General features: G+C 44.9%; 1 protein-coding gene across 1 annotated transcript in view; it reads right to left on the reverse strand.

Moving 5' to 3' along the window:
• LOC126249355 (WASH complex subunit homolog 1-like) overlaps positions 1 to 15,021 on the reverse strand; it is a 308,384-nt gene that overhangs the window by 145,255 nt on the left and 148,108 nt on the right. The window lies entirely within an intron of this gene.

Here is a 15,021-nt window from a genome sequence, read left to right on the forward strand (position 1 = left end):
AACACGAACACCCAATCCCCGGGCAGGGAAAATCCCCAACCCGGCCGGGAATCGAACCCAGGACACCGTGATCCAGAAGCAGCAACGCTAGCCATAAGACCACGAGCTGCGGACAGGTTCCGACGTAGCCCACAGGAAATTGTGTAAAGGTACCCATCAAAGGTCTTGAGTTTGTCGGGTGCATCGAGAGCTTGCATACATGTTAACGAGCAGTTAAAAATTGTTAAACTTGTCTGAAGTAGTTACTCTCCCCGCGTCGGAGACGGCTGCTGGCACTCGTAAGACCTGCAGTGTTTGTGCTGTGACACATGCGCCGCGGCCTGTCTTTCTCGTAGGCCTAGGAAACAGCCAGGCGTACGCGAACACCAACCTGAAATGGTTACAGGAACTTTCCTTCATGACCACGCAGTCTTTCGCGATGGATTTGTTGTACTAAGTCCGCCTGCTTAGCTAGGTGGTAACGTGCTTGCGTTCGGTGCAAGTAGGACCGGTTTCGATTCCCGGCCGGGTTGGAGATTTTCTCCGCTCGAGGACTGGCTGTTGTGCTGTCCTCGTCATCATTTCATCCTCATCACCGGCACGCAAGTCGCCCAATGTGGCGTCGACTGCAATAAGACTTACACCTGGCGGTCGAACTTCCCGGGGTGGGGCCTCCCGGCCAGTAATGCCATACGCTCTTTTCATTTCCATTTTTGTAATACTATGCGTTTTCTGTTCACATTGCACGTTATTTATCGATAAAATTACGAGATTTCAACCATATCTACTATTTAGAAGATGAAATCTGTTCTTTCGGACATGTCCGAAAGAGCAGATGCCATCTTCATATCGTTAAAGGCTAACCGGCTGATGACCTTCTTCAGTGCGGATGCACACGAATTGCCCAAACTCTTACGGGACTCGGTGGATTGTCTGCCGCGAGTAATGGGTATAATGGCAGGGGCACTACGAATGTAGTGTGTGGACTGTAAGCTGAGAATGTGGGGCACTATCCTCTGTGCCCTCGGTGGCTCAGATGGATAGAGCGTCTGCCATGTAAGCAGATCTCACGTTCGAGTCCCGGTTGGGGCACACATTTTCAACTGTCCCCTGACGTATATCAACGTCAGTATGCATCTAAGGGTATTCGTTTCATTGTATTGATTTAATTTTAATTTCATTCTAACTAGCTACAAGGTCACCGATGGTATCTGTTCTTTCGGACAGATGCCATCTTCATATAGAAGAAGAGGTATTACACGGTTATAACTGCGCGGAGGTATAATAATGGATGGTGGTGCTACAGACTCACGCTGAATACTGCTTACAAGTCGGCGCGTCCACGTTAGTAGCCCACAAACATTAGCAGACTACTGTTTACAATCGCTTCTTTCTCCTCAGTTTCTGTCGTGTCCACGTGACAATTGATTTAGTAAAATTTCAGTGCTCTCGTGAATAACACAGTATCATGAAGGTATTTTCAGACGTTTCTTCTGGTCTTACATGCATATTTTATCCATTAATACGTCGTATTTGGCCTCGTCAGTGTAAGATTTATTTTATTACACGTTTCGTATAACCAAGGAGCGGTGTACCTGATGTGAACTGGCTGATTTTGTAATCCAGCATTTTCCGTAATACCGAGTGACGAAACTCATGTTCCGTCTACGTCCCCTTCCCGAAATCGCTGAGAACATATTTTGCTGTGTTTGGTCGTTTCCCAATCTTTTCTTCACATGGTGCTCACAAGAGAGCTTTTAGATTTGGACTGATAATTACTCTAAAGTCTAATGACAGAAATAAAACCACTAGAATAAAGAAATCAGCGTAGCCCAAATCTGTATACAGGGTGAGTCGCGTAAGACGTAACCCCCCCCCCCCCCCCCCCCTATTATTCCGTTGGCGATTGCACGTATCGACAAGCGGTGTTCGGCGAATCATATCCGACTATGGGGGAACATACTTTGGTACATGCACAATAATCACAACGTTTATATTGACCGAGATAATGACGCAAGTACATGTTTTTTAAATGGGACGCTATACTTTCTTTTACCATCATTAGAACGCTCTGGAAAAGACGCGTATAGTGATGTAAAGCATGTTGCTATTGTGATTCAAACTTCGCTTAAAAGACGCTGGGAAATATTGTACGATTGAAGGTCGAGCCGGCCAGGGTGGCCGAGCGGTTCTAGGCGCTACAGTCTGCAACCGCGCGACGCTACGGTCGCAGGTTCGAATCCTGCCTCGGGCTTGGATGTGTGTGTTGTCCTTAGGTTAGTTAGGTTTAAGTCGTTCTAAGTTCTAGGGGACTGATGACCACTGCAGTTGAGTCCCATAGTGCTCAGAGCCATTCGATTGAAGGTCGAGGCGGTCGGAAGCGGCTGCAGACTGTAAACACGCCTCGCGCGACCCGCAGGCCGAGTTGCCGTGCTCTATGCAGCATGCACGGCCTATGCTACGTAGGTACATCCCCATCCGCCCTCTTTTAAGCAAAGTTTGAATCACAATAGCAACATGCGTTACATCACTATACGCGTATTTTCCAGAGCGTTCGAATGATGGTAAAAAAGTATAGCGTCCCATTTAAAAACATGTACTAGCCTCATTAACTCGGTCAATATAAACGTTGTGATTATTGTGAATGTACCAACGAATGTACCCCATAGTCCGCTATGATTCGCCGAAAACCGCACGCCGATACGTGCAATCGCCCCCGGAATAAAGGGGGTGTTACGTCTTACGCGACTTACCCTACTGCGATCAGAGATTACATTAGCGTCTGCGATGAACCGTCAGTAGTAGCATCTTTGTTTGCACGAAGACTTATAAAACCGGAAATACTCCTCTGCAGTATTGCACCACTCAGTCCGCACAGTGACGCACTCGTACATAGACTGCACACTACATACATACTCGAAACATATAAAAAAAATCTTAATTTTTGACAGTATAAGTGAATGACATTGATTAGAAAGTAAATTAAAAAATCCCTACCACCGAGTTTCGACGAAGGTTTTTCCAGATTTTCCTTGCTTGTATCTTCGTTACTGTTGTTTCAAAAAAATGGTTCAAATCCCTCTGAGCATTATGATACTTAACATCTGAGGTCTTCAGTCCCCTAGAACTTAGAACTACTTAAACCTAACTAACCTAAGGACTTACACACATCCATGCCCGAGGCAGGATTCGAACCTGCGACCGTAGCGGTCGTGCGGTTCCAATCTGAAGCGCCTAGAACCGCTCGGCCACACCGGCCGGCACTGTTGTTTCACATACATTCTGATTCCACACCTTCTTGGATGACTGAGAGCCGCGCTACAATTAACGTTCCCTGAAACAAGGTTTTGTGCTTATTCGTTTAGCCTACGTTTTGCAACAGCAGCTCTTTATGTGCCGCTGACGTCCGGTACAGCGCTACGAAACTGTCCCACGTAACTATTGCCAAGTCCACAAGAAATATTGTAAACATCTGGGACTCTGAAGCCGTGACTATCGTTCGGTCGCCAAAGAGCCTGTAGAAACTAGAATGTGAGTAAACAACTTTAATAGAGATGCTTGATCTAGAATATTTGTGAACAAATTTATGTAGAATTATGTGATTTGGACACGGCAGTGCGTGGGGTAACCACTTCACACCAAGACACTGAGATTCACACTCCTTTTCTACGCCCATTTAAAAGTCGCGGTTCTTTTTAGGCAATAGATGGCGAACTTGTAGTGGTTCTGAGAGGTTTTCCTATTGGGAATAGATGGGACTGATTTGCTAGATCCGGTATTTATCTGCTAACCAAGGGAAACGTGTTGAAACGCTGGTGGGTGGTGGTGGTGGTGAGTGTTTAACGTCCCGTCGACAACGAGGTCATTAGAGACGGAGCGCAAGCTCGGGTTAGGGAAGGATTGGGAAGGAAATCGGCCGTGCCCTTTCAAAGGAACCATCCCGGCATTTGCCTGAAACGATTTAGGGAAATCACGGAAAACCTAAATCAGGATGGCCGGAGACGGGATTGAACCGTCGTCCTCCCGAATGCGAGTCCAGTGTGCTAACCACTGCGCCACCTCGCTCGGTCGCTGGTGGGAAATAGGGGATTGGAACTGTTCACATTTACTCCTGAGACAATGTCATTCATTGCGCATATATGTTGTGTATGTGCGTGTGTCTTACTGGGCGGATTGATGTGTTGCAGGAAATGCAGAGGAGTGTTTCCCATATTATACGTAGCGATTGAAACAAAGACGCTCCCAATGACGATTCATCTTGGCACCAACGTAATCTCCGGTCGTAGTGGGCAGTACTACATCAGCTATGTCTCCATGATTCTGTTACTTCTTCCGCTCTCAGTTGCTTTACTAACGATGAAAACGGTGGATATTGTCGAAATATCGGATTTTCATCGAGATAACGCGACAAATGCGCCGGCAACTTTTAACACAGTTTCATTTAGTTTACATCTTATGTAGTAACTCCTAATCTTTCGTCCATTTACTATTTGATCTCCGCCTAATGGTTCAAATGGCTCTCAGCACTATGGGACTTAACTTCTGAGGTCATCAGTCCCCTAGAACTTAGAACTACTTAAACCTAACTAACCTAAGGACATCACACACGTCCATGCCCGAGGCAGGATTCGAACCTGCGACCGTAGCGGTCTCGCTGTTCCAGACTGTAGCGCCTAGAGCCGCTCGGCCACCCTGGCCGGCGATCTCCGCCTATCCAGGTAAAGAGTCATTAGGTGGTAATAATGTTATAGTGAAAGTGAAAGCATTCTTCGTAGAGAGTTGAAAGCGTTGGTGCTAAATTGGTCTTCCAGACAATCGACCTATTTTGGCTAAGACTATTCTTAGATGCAATGAGTTGAAGTCATGGGAAGACAAAGGTACATGTCTCGACCTACGTCTAAGGCCTGTGTGGTGCGTCTTTCTTCGTACATACTTGTAGAAGTGGGCTCCTGACACCACACACATTCCAATCGGCGGCGATATGGCTGGCAGTGGTCCGCCGATAAGCCCGTCTGGGTCTGCGGAGGCCACGTGGGTACCGCTCGTTATACACTTGTGGCCGTTGCCAGTGGTGGTTTATGCCGAGTAGAACTACTGTCTCTGCGATACTGAAAAACCATCCAAAACATTGTTATCATTGAAAATCCGATGATGGCCTTGCGTCTTGGACCAATTATCATCCCACGTTCGTATTCCATAAAGTGGCGACGTGCTGCTACGTTCAACACACACTTATCGGTAACAGCAGTTCAGATATTTAGCTTCTACTCGCGCCATACGCAGCATCAAATTATGAACTTCGGGTTTCACACACAGAACATATTCAAATGGTACAACTCTTTCCGTGACTTTTGGTCGTATGGCCGCGTTTAACTCCGAAGTAAAATAAAATAGTAAAAAAAAGGAACATCCGATTTGGTACGTCTGTATATCTGAAACTAATAAACATATACAATGAATTTTGTTTTTTGATGTTCGGGAAACTCAAAAAGTATTTTTTTCCATACCTTTTCATACGTGTTCAATATGTCCCCCATGAGATGCACGGCATAAGTCAATGCAGTATTCAAATTGTTCCCATACTGCAGGGAGTATGTCTTGACTTAAAGCTTCCATACCTGCTGCTGATCAGTTTGGGTTCCGTAGAAATATCGGAACACGTGAGGCAATACTGACCCTACGACTTATCTTAGAAGCTAGATTAAGGAAAGGCAAACCTACGTTTCTAGCATTTGTAGACTTAGAGAAAGCTTTTGACAATGTTGACTGGAATACTCTCTTTCAAATTCTGAAGGTGGCAGGGGTAAAAGACAGGGAGCGAAAAGCTATTTACAATTTGTACAGAAACCCCAGATGGCAGTTACAAGAGTCGAGGGACATGAAAGGGAAGCAGTGGTTGGGAAGGGAGTGACACAGGGTTGTAGCCTTTCCCCGTTGTTATTCAATCTCTATATTGAGCAAGCAGTGAAGGAGTCAAAAGAAAAATTCGGAGTAGGTATTAAAATCCATGGAGAAGAAATAAAAACTTTGAGGTTCGCCGATGACATTGTAATTCTATCAGAGACAGCAAAGGACTTGGAAGAGCAGCTGAACGGAATGGACAGTGTCTTGAAAGGAGGGTATAAGATGAACATCAACAAAAGCAAAACGAGGATAATGGAATGTAGTCGAATGAAGTCGGGTGATGCTGAGGTAATTAGATTAGGAAATGAGACACTTAAAGTAGTAAAGGAGTTTTGCTATTTGGGGAGTAAAATAACTGATGATGGTCGAAGTAGGGAGGATATAAAATGTAGCCTGGCAATGGCAAGGAAAGCATTTCTGAAGAAGAGAAATTTGTTAACATCGAGTATAGATTTAAGTGTCAGGAAGTCGTTTCTGAAAGTATTTGTATGGAGTGTAGCCATGTATGGAAGTGAAACATGGACGATAAATAGGTTGGACAAGAAGAGAATAGAAGCTTTCGAAATGTGGTGCTACAGAAGAATTAGATAGGTAGATCATTTAACTAATGAGGAGGTGTTGAATAGGATCGGGGAGAAGAGAAGTTTGTGGCACAACTTGACTAGAAGAAGGGGTCGGTTGGTAGGACATGTTGTGAGAAATCAAGGGATCAGCAATTTGGTATTGGAGGACAGCGTGGAGGGTAAAATCGTAGACGGAGACCAAGAGATGAATACACCAAACAGATACAGTAGGATGTAGGTTGCAGTAGGTACTGGGAGCTGAAGAAGCTTGCACAGGATAGAGTAGCATGGAGAGCTGCATCAAACCAGTCTCAGGACTGAAGACCACAACAACAACAACCTGCTGCTATACGATGTCTCAGTTCATTCATTGTTGTTGGTAGTGGATGCACATAAACAGAGCCTTTTATAAACCCCACAAGGAATAATCACACACAATCAGGTCCGATGACCTTGGAGGCCAGTAATATAAGGTTGAATTATTTGGTCCAGTGCGACCCATCATCGGTCAGTAATCCTTTAATTTAAAAATTTCCGGACATCTAGGTGCCAGTGTGGTGGTGCACCATCATGTTGGTGAATGAAGTCATTCGACTCAGTCGCCGCGCGGAGTGGCCACGAGTTTTGAGGCGCTGTGTCATGGATTGCGCGACCCCTCCCACCGGAGGTTCGAGTCCTCCCTCGGGCATGGGTGTGTGTGTTGTTCTTAGCATAAGTTAGTTTAAGCTAACTTAAGACTAGGGACCGATGACCTCAGCAGTTTGGTCCCTTAGGAATTCACACACACAATTCGAATCAGTCTCCAGTTGTGGTAAAAGGAAGTTCTCAAGCAAATCGAGATATGTGCTTCCGTAACAGGTCCTCGGCTAAGAAGAATGGACCATACACCGTTTCCCGTGAAACTGCACAAAACGCATTAAATCATGGAGAGCCCCTCTCATGTTGTACAACTTCAAGTGGTTGTTCCGTACCCCATACTCTCACATTATAACGGTTCATCTTTCCATTTAAATGGAACGTTGCCTCGTCACCAAACGTTAAGCGTATAAGGAAACTGTCATCCTCAATCTTGCCAAGAATGAAATTACAGAACTCCACACGTTGTCGTTTGCCACCTTCACGAAAAGCTTGCAGTAGCTGAATTTTGCATCTTTTCATGTGTAAATGTCGACGCAACACACGCCAGACGGACATCGGGAGCATTTTTAGCTGCCGAGCTGCATAGTGAACGGATTTCTGCGGTCTCCTTGTGAAACCATGGCGGATGCGTTCGACGTCTGTGTCAGACACACGGGGACGGCCCGGCGGTTTTTCTTTACACAAACAACCTGTTTCCCGGAATTGTTCAAACCATCGTCTAATGCTCTGTGCAGTAGGAGGGTCCATACTATACCTATTACGAAAGTCACGCCCAACAGTTATTACTGAGCCGCACTGCGCAAAATGTAGAACACAAAACGCTTTCTGCTGTCCCTACACCATTTTCACTAGAACTGAAGTAGACGCACACTGCTGCTGCCTAGCGGGAGTCATGTAAAACTCGAGAGTTTGCTCTTTCCAGCAGTACACTGTTCACGCACATATTTCAAATAACATAATAGTTATGATTTTGTTTATAATTAGGTGATCCGTTTTGATACACACTAGCGTTACAAAAGGTTACAGTCGCTGTCGTTAGCTAGCTAGGAGTGTATAAGTGCAAAAGTGGGAAGTGTATGCATTTACCTGACTTGTTTTTGCGTATCCACACATATCTTGTGCCTCTACCCAGTGGAGGCAGTGTCGGTCTATGTGGTCCCATCAACTCACAACTGACATTCTTCATATTTCGTCTCACCTCCCCCCCCCCACCCCCTACTCAGCCCTCCCTCCTCTCACTCGTTTCAACGTCAGGAATGGAATTACAGTAATCAGAACGTCAGACATCGTGGAAAAGGTCGTTGGAAATAGATCGAGAGGACGGCAACGATTCACCGATATTTCAAGATATAACGCGGCACTTAACGCAAGAAATTTTTTAAGGGTATATCAAAATAACAGAAGAAGGCTAAGTTTTTATATGTTGCTGAAGATACAAACAAATTCAGGAGCCGGCCGCTGTGGCCGAGCGGTTCTAGGCGCTTCAGTCCGGAACCGCACTGCTGCTACGGTCGCAGGTTCGAATCCTGCCTCGGGCATGGATGTGTGTGATGTTCTTAGGTTTGTTAGGTTTAAGTAGTTCTAAGTCTATGGGACTGATGACCTTAGATGTTAAGTGCCATAGTACTCAGAGCCATCTGAACCATTTGAAAATCAGGATTTTGAGAAGAGCGGGTCATAAACGTTACTTTTTTGGTCAGATCCTCAAATTTGTATGATCGACCACTCTCTTGTATTTATACAAGCTTTAGACTTTTTCGAAGTATTCTTCAGCGATAGCCAATAGATGGTCAGGTTATCTTCTTCACCCTCTCTCAATACATTTACGCATAGCAGACAGCCCGCTGCCATCGGAAGGTTGCGAAATTCTTCCCTACAAGAGTTTTGTCACTTTTTCACGGTCTTGTGACCTTCTTCCTTGCGTTGTCAGACACGTCAGCTATTTCCCCTAGCGAGTACCACTAACGGGCAGGAAAGGAAGAAATCAAATTTACGTCGGTTGGGAGACGAAAGAGTGTGCTTGGGAGAAGACTGTAGGGGTAGTCCTCGAATGAAAGAGCAACGTGCTTTTTATATAAACCTGTGGCACAACCGAGCAGTCTTTGTCCTTCATTCTTTTGTATTCTTCCACCCGAGAGGAAAACAGCGCGGGCTGTAAAATATTATACCTAGCGTACCACTCTTCATCTGTTCTGGGTGAACAAATACTGTAGTTGCCTCCGAAGAGCAATACGATACAACGCCAGCTACGCAATTTGATTGTTCTGGTTTTACAGCATCGAATTTTTTATGAAAGTACCTGTAGATGATTTTCTCTTTGACGAAACGGCGTTTTCACAGCCGACAGTCTCTGTACATACGTTTACACGGAAGGCTTGGTGACAGGCAACCACGTTACTTTCGCAGACGGATTAGCGCTGTTCGCCAGGGATTATCATAACGATTGAAACACTATTCAGTTGTTCTTTCTTTTTTAGTCATTAGTGTTCTTCACGTTACGAAGGTTAGCTTACTCCCATAATAGAAGAGGTTTGATAATATTATCTAAGATATGAGCATACACATTAAACAGGTTCAATGGAAATAATGACTAGAACTTTATTGCTCTTTTGTACAGGTGTCACGGCCAATTAGCCAAACTGCTTCTGAACGGAAATGACGTGTCATTATTATTTTTCGTCTTTCGGTGTATCTACATGTTACTCTGCAGAGACACCGATGAGCCATATCTTTATGACCACTTGCTTGATAGTGTGATGATCAGCCTTAGGAACGCAGTAAAGCAGCAAAGCATGTTTCGCGGCTGGAAGACGGCCCATCCGGACCTGACCATCGGCCTAGGGTAACAAGAAACGTGATTCACCCTAGTAGGCGACACGTTTGCATTGATCCACAGCAATCTTAGCTGATAATTTCGCTTGGTCAGCACGGGAACTTGCAGGAATCGTCTGCTGCGTAGTCACGCATTTAACAACATGCGCTGAACGGTGTGCTCCGAAACACTTGTGCCTGTACCTCAATTGTACTCTGTTGTCATATCTGCAACGGATAGCCGCCTTTCCCGGTTTACAGATTTGGCAAGAAGCCGACCTCCATGTTCTGTGATGAGGGGTAGATATCCGACATCTTGTCGACTAATAGTGGTTTCACCGACCTTCACTTTCCGTAGATGCCCATGATAGTAGCACGCTGACAGCCAACCAGCTTCGCCGGTGTGGAGATGGTTGTTCCCAAGCGTCGGGGGCCATAAGAGTATTCACTTTTTTAAGTTGCTTACGATAGAGGCTTTCCCCAATTGATACCCACTTTGTCGCTGAATGATTCCCCCGTTCGTCTCTGCTCCGTAATATACGAGGGTTGGAACTTTAGTAGAGACAACTATTTATTTACAGCTCGTACTCAATAGATGCGTGTCTCAGAGTTTTACTGACTTTCAAAGTAGTCACAAGCATTGTGTATAACCCGTTACCGGCGATGTGAAAGTAGCAGGATACGCTTAGCAGTGCCAGTTATGTTGACAGTTCGAGCGGCGCGGTCTATTGCCCGACGAATTTGTAGCAGTTCTGAAGAGAATGCCGTGAAGTGTTTCCTTCAGTTTAGAAATCGTGTTGAACTTACGAGGGCTTAAGTCAGGGGAGTGCAGTAGGTGGTATAGCTCTTAGCAGCCCCATCAGTCAAACAAATCAGTAAGAGCTTGCACTGTACGTGCTTGAGCATTGTCCTGCAAAATGATGGTCAGGTCCTGCAGAAAGTGTCATCACTTCTGACTCTACGCTGTTCAGTTTTGGAACACAACCTACGACCAGCTTAGAGACAGAAGTGATGACACTTTCTGCAGGACCTGACCATCATTTTTCAGGACAATGCTCAAGCACGTACAGTGCAAGCTGTTACTAATTTGTTTGACTGATGGGGCTGCTAAGTGCTATACCACCTACTGCACTCCCCTGACTTAAGATCTCGTAAGTTCAACTCGATTTCTAAACTGAAGGAAACACTTCACGGCATTCGCTTCAGAACTGCTACAAATTCGTCGGGCAGTAGACCGCGCCGCTCGAACTGTCAACACAAGTGGCACCGCTAAGAGTATCCTACGACTTCCACATCGCTGGCAACGGGCTATACACAATGCTGGTGACTACTTTGAAGATCAGTAAAACTTTAAACACGTATCTATTTTGTACGAGCTGTAAATAAATAGTTGCCACTATTAAAGTCCCAACCCTCGTACTTTCCTCATCGAATCACGTGTCACCAGGCGGCATGTAATTTCACGTTGAATAATAGGCATAATATTTTGGTTCATCAACGGAATCGTCAGAAGGAGTGTTCTGTCTGACTTGAATTGTCCTTCACATAGGGCTTGCAATTCGACGAGGCGAGCTCACATGTTGCTTGTAATGACGTTCAAATGTATCAGTTCTGACGTTTTTCCGCAGTGCCTCGTAGCCGCGCGGGATTAGCCGAGCGGTCTAATGCGCTGCAGTCGTGGACTGTGCGGCTGGTCCCGGTGGAGGTTCGAGTCCTCCCTCGGGCATGGGTGTGTGTGTTTGTCCTTAGGATAATTTAGGTTAAATAGTGTGTAAGCTTAGGGACTGATGACCTTAGCACTTAAGTCCCATAAGATTTCACACACATTTGAACATTTTTGATGCCTCATAACAATGCCACCACCAAACTGTAGTCACATACACATGCGTGTGTCACGTACTACCGACTGTAGCGGGACTCGTGCCACAACATTGTATTTTGCTGTTTGGCATGTCAGCTTCAGTATTCATCCGCCTATTTCAGTTGTGGCGTTTGAGTTTCCTGGGCATAGGAGCTGGCGAACCGATCAAAATTATACCCTCATTATAAATCAAACATAACACTTTTTTGCACACGTTCAAGAAAAGTCCTAATGTATGGAACATGGAGTCCAAAGTAAACCAAACTGTCAAAATAGTCTGACAATACGTGCACTAATATACATGATTGATCAAGAACTTGGAATGTTTAAGTAGCGAATACAGCTCATTTCGTTGGTGTGGTGGTAAGTTCCTATGGGACCAAACTGTTGAGGTCATCGGTTCCTAGGCTTACACACTACTTAATCTAACTAACCTACGCTAAGGACAATACACACGTCGATTCCCGAGGGAGGACTCGAATCTCCGACGGGGGGAGCCGAGCGAACCGTGTCAAGTCGTCTAAGACCGCCCGGTTACCACGCGCGGATCTAATTTCATTATCTCTACAATTATAAATTACCTGTAACCATCTTTTATCGGTACCTTCCATCTACAGCGAATCGAAAGATCGTAAGATTTTTTTGCAGGTGTCTGTTGGGGAGAAGGATAAAGCGTCGTTAGAAAAAGGAATCGGAGGCGAAAGTGGACTTTTTGTTTAAGGTAATAAACGAATGACTGTAAGTTGCATTTTTATTTGTGTGTGAACAGTGCACCAGCTCGATTCAGGAACAATGAAATTATAAGGCAAAACATTGTTTATTTATGCCTCATCCATCAATTACAGGTAACGCTGCACAATCAAGATGCAGAAAAACCAACGCACTTTCAGTTCGGGAGCGAAGCGGCGGAATCGCTATAAGCAAGAGCGTGTGCGTACCTGTCAAAAAGTTTACAGACGAGCTGTCCTGTCAGCCAGAAATAAAAATTTCAGTCGTGGTGGGCCAAATTTACATTTTAATTTGCCATTGAAAAAGGACTGCGGAATAACCAATTTTTCGCCATTGTCCGCTTACAAGTAATGGAATGACAATGCAGCTAACAGTCATTATGTCGATATGTGACTTTATGGTCTTTATGAACAGTTGGGCTGGCCGTTGTGTCCGAGCAGTTCTAGGCGCTTCAGTCTAGAACCGCGCGACGGCTACGGTCGCAGGTTCGAATACTGCCTCGGGCATGGATGTGTGCGACGTTCTTGGGTTAGTTAGGTTTAAGTAGTTCTAAGTTCTAGGGGACTGATGACCTCAGAAGTTAATCACATACCGGCGGGGTCAGGGATTTTCTCTGCCTCGTGATGACTGGGTGTTGTGTGCTGTCCTTAGGTTAGTTAGCTTTAAGTAGTTCTAAGTTCTAGGGGACTGATGACCATAGATGTTAAGTCCCAATAGTGCTCAGAGCCATTTTTTGAGTTAATCACATAGTGCTCAGAGTCATTATTTGAACAGTTGCGTGTACAACAGCGAACTTAATACAAAGTGTCCTACTCATGGGAATGTGCCTCCCCTAAGCCTCCTCTGAACACACACCCACACTCACTCACTCACTCACTCACTCACTCACACACACACACACACACACACTCACACACACACACACACACGTGCATGCTTAAGTCGTTACGCTGGAGGTAAACATCTGCTTGGCCCACGTCGTTAGCCTCATTGCCTCATTTTACGTTTAATCTGCCTCAACATTTGCCCGACAAATATAGATGCTTTATTGCCGTTCGGGTGGCTTCGAAAGTGTACCGTCAAATGTTTACCTACTCACATTTAAATTGCCATCACATAAAAAAGTATTTAGTAAGTATCGAAATGTTTTAGCACGAGCGGTGTTCTTATTGCTACCTCCTTTCAGATTAGGCGGGGGGGGGGGGGGGGGGGGGAATATTACACATGTAGACTATGACAATGTGACCGTTAACTAGTCAGTACTTCATTCTCAGATCACTGATGTGTACGATGTCTTTAGTATCCGACTCAGAAGTTATAATTCTTACTATATACCTCAGATGATTTACAGATGCACATCGGTGTTTTATAAAGATGCGACGTGAATGACTATCTTTTGAGGGCAGAGGAGCTTTGCGTGTGGGACTCCTAGTAACTGACTGAAGTGAGATGGTACCTCATGGAACTCACACTAACCTACAAGCAGAGCTATGCACCAAGTAATAGCTGCCACACAGAACTTCGCGGATACGTGTAGTATTATGAAGACTTGGCAGAACTAATGATGAATAACATTCAAGAAACTTTGTAAAATGGATCGTCTTGTGACTGATACTAGATTCAGTGGAAGCAAAAGGTGTAACACATGAAAAGTGAAAATCAGTATTAAAAAAATATACGGCATTAGTCAGCACAAAAAACGCACACACACACACACACACACACACACACACACACACATAGACACACACACACACTAAATATTTACGTACTCTCTTTACTGAATATCATTGTTAGTACGGTTATTAAGACAAATACGACGTCTTGTTGATATTGAATAAGAAATGAACTGCCTTTATTGTGATAGGTTCGAAGAATGAATGATAATGAAGGAAAAAATAGGTCATCCGCCATGATTATCCAACGAGACGAAGTAGCTAGCGTTTTTCTGTGAATGCTCTGTTGGTGCTGGTACTCAGCGGTGTTGAAAGTACACAGAATGAAAGTGGGCTCTTAACTGGCCTCGTAATGGACAAATATTTGAACTGAAGGTGAAAAAAGGGCACTCATTATTGGTTGACGCTTTATGCAAATAAATTTCTGATGGAACAACACCGCCCCCTAATGGCGGCATATTAATTTATTACGATTGGAATCGGCTTCGACCTCACAAAGCTGACAGGTGTTCCAGGGCTCTTTCAGTGATAGCCAGTTAATTCAGCGCCCCAGCAGCCCATTTCGAATTCCACTTGGTTGTTAATCGATGCGGTTCCCGGAGGCCGACAACAAGAGGCCAGTTAACGAGTTATCGACGGAAGGGTGGGCGAAACACCACCGCTGATCCCACGGAGCGCGGGCGTTTGTTTACAAGGATTAAATGCTGAGCTAAAGCTGACGTAGGCAGTACGCCGCCTCTCATTTTAAAATATTCTCGTGGAGACATGTCTGACGTAAAGAGATATTATTGGCTACATTGTATAAGATTAAATTGGTATTTCTCATATTAGCGATTTTCTCTCGAAATATTCTTGGTAT

The sequence above is a fragment of the Schistocerca nitens genome, chromosome 1, assembly GCF_023898315.1.
Source record: "Schistocerca nitens isolate TAMUIC-IGC-003100 chromosome 1, iqSchNite1.1, whole genome shotgun sequence".
Classification (NCBI taxonomy): Eukaryota; Metazoa; Arthropoda; class Insecta; order Orthoptera; family Acrididae; genus Schistocerca; species Schistocerca nitens.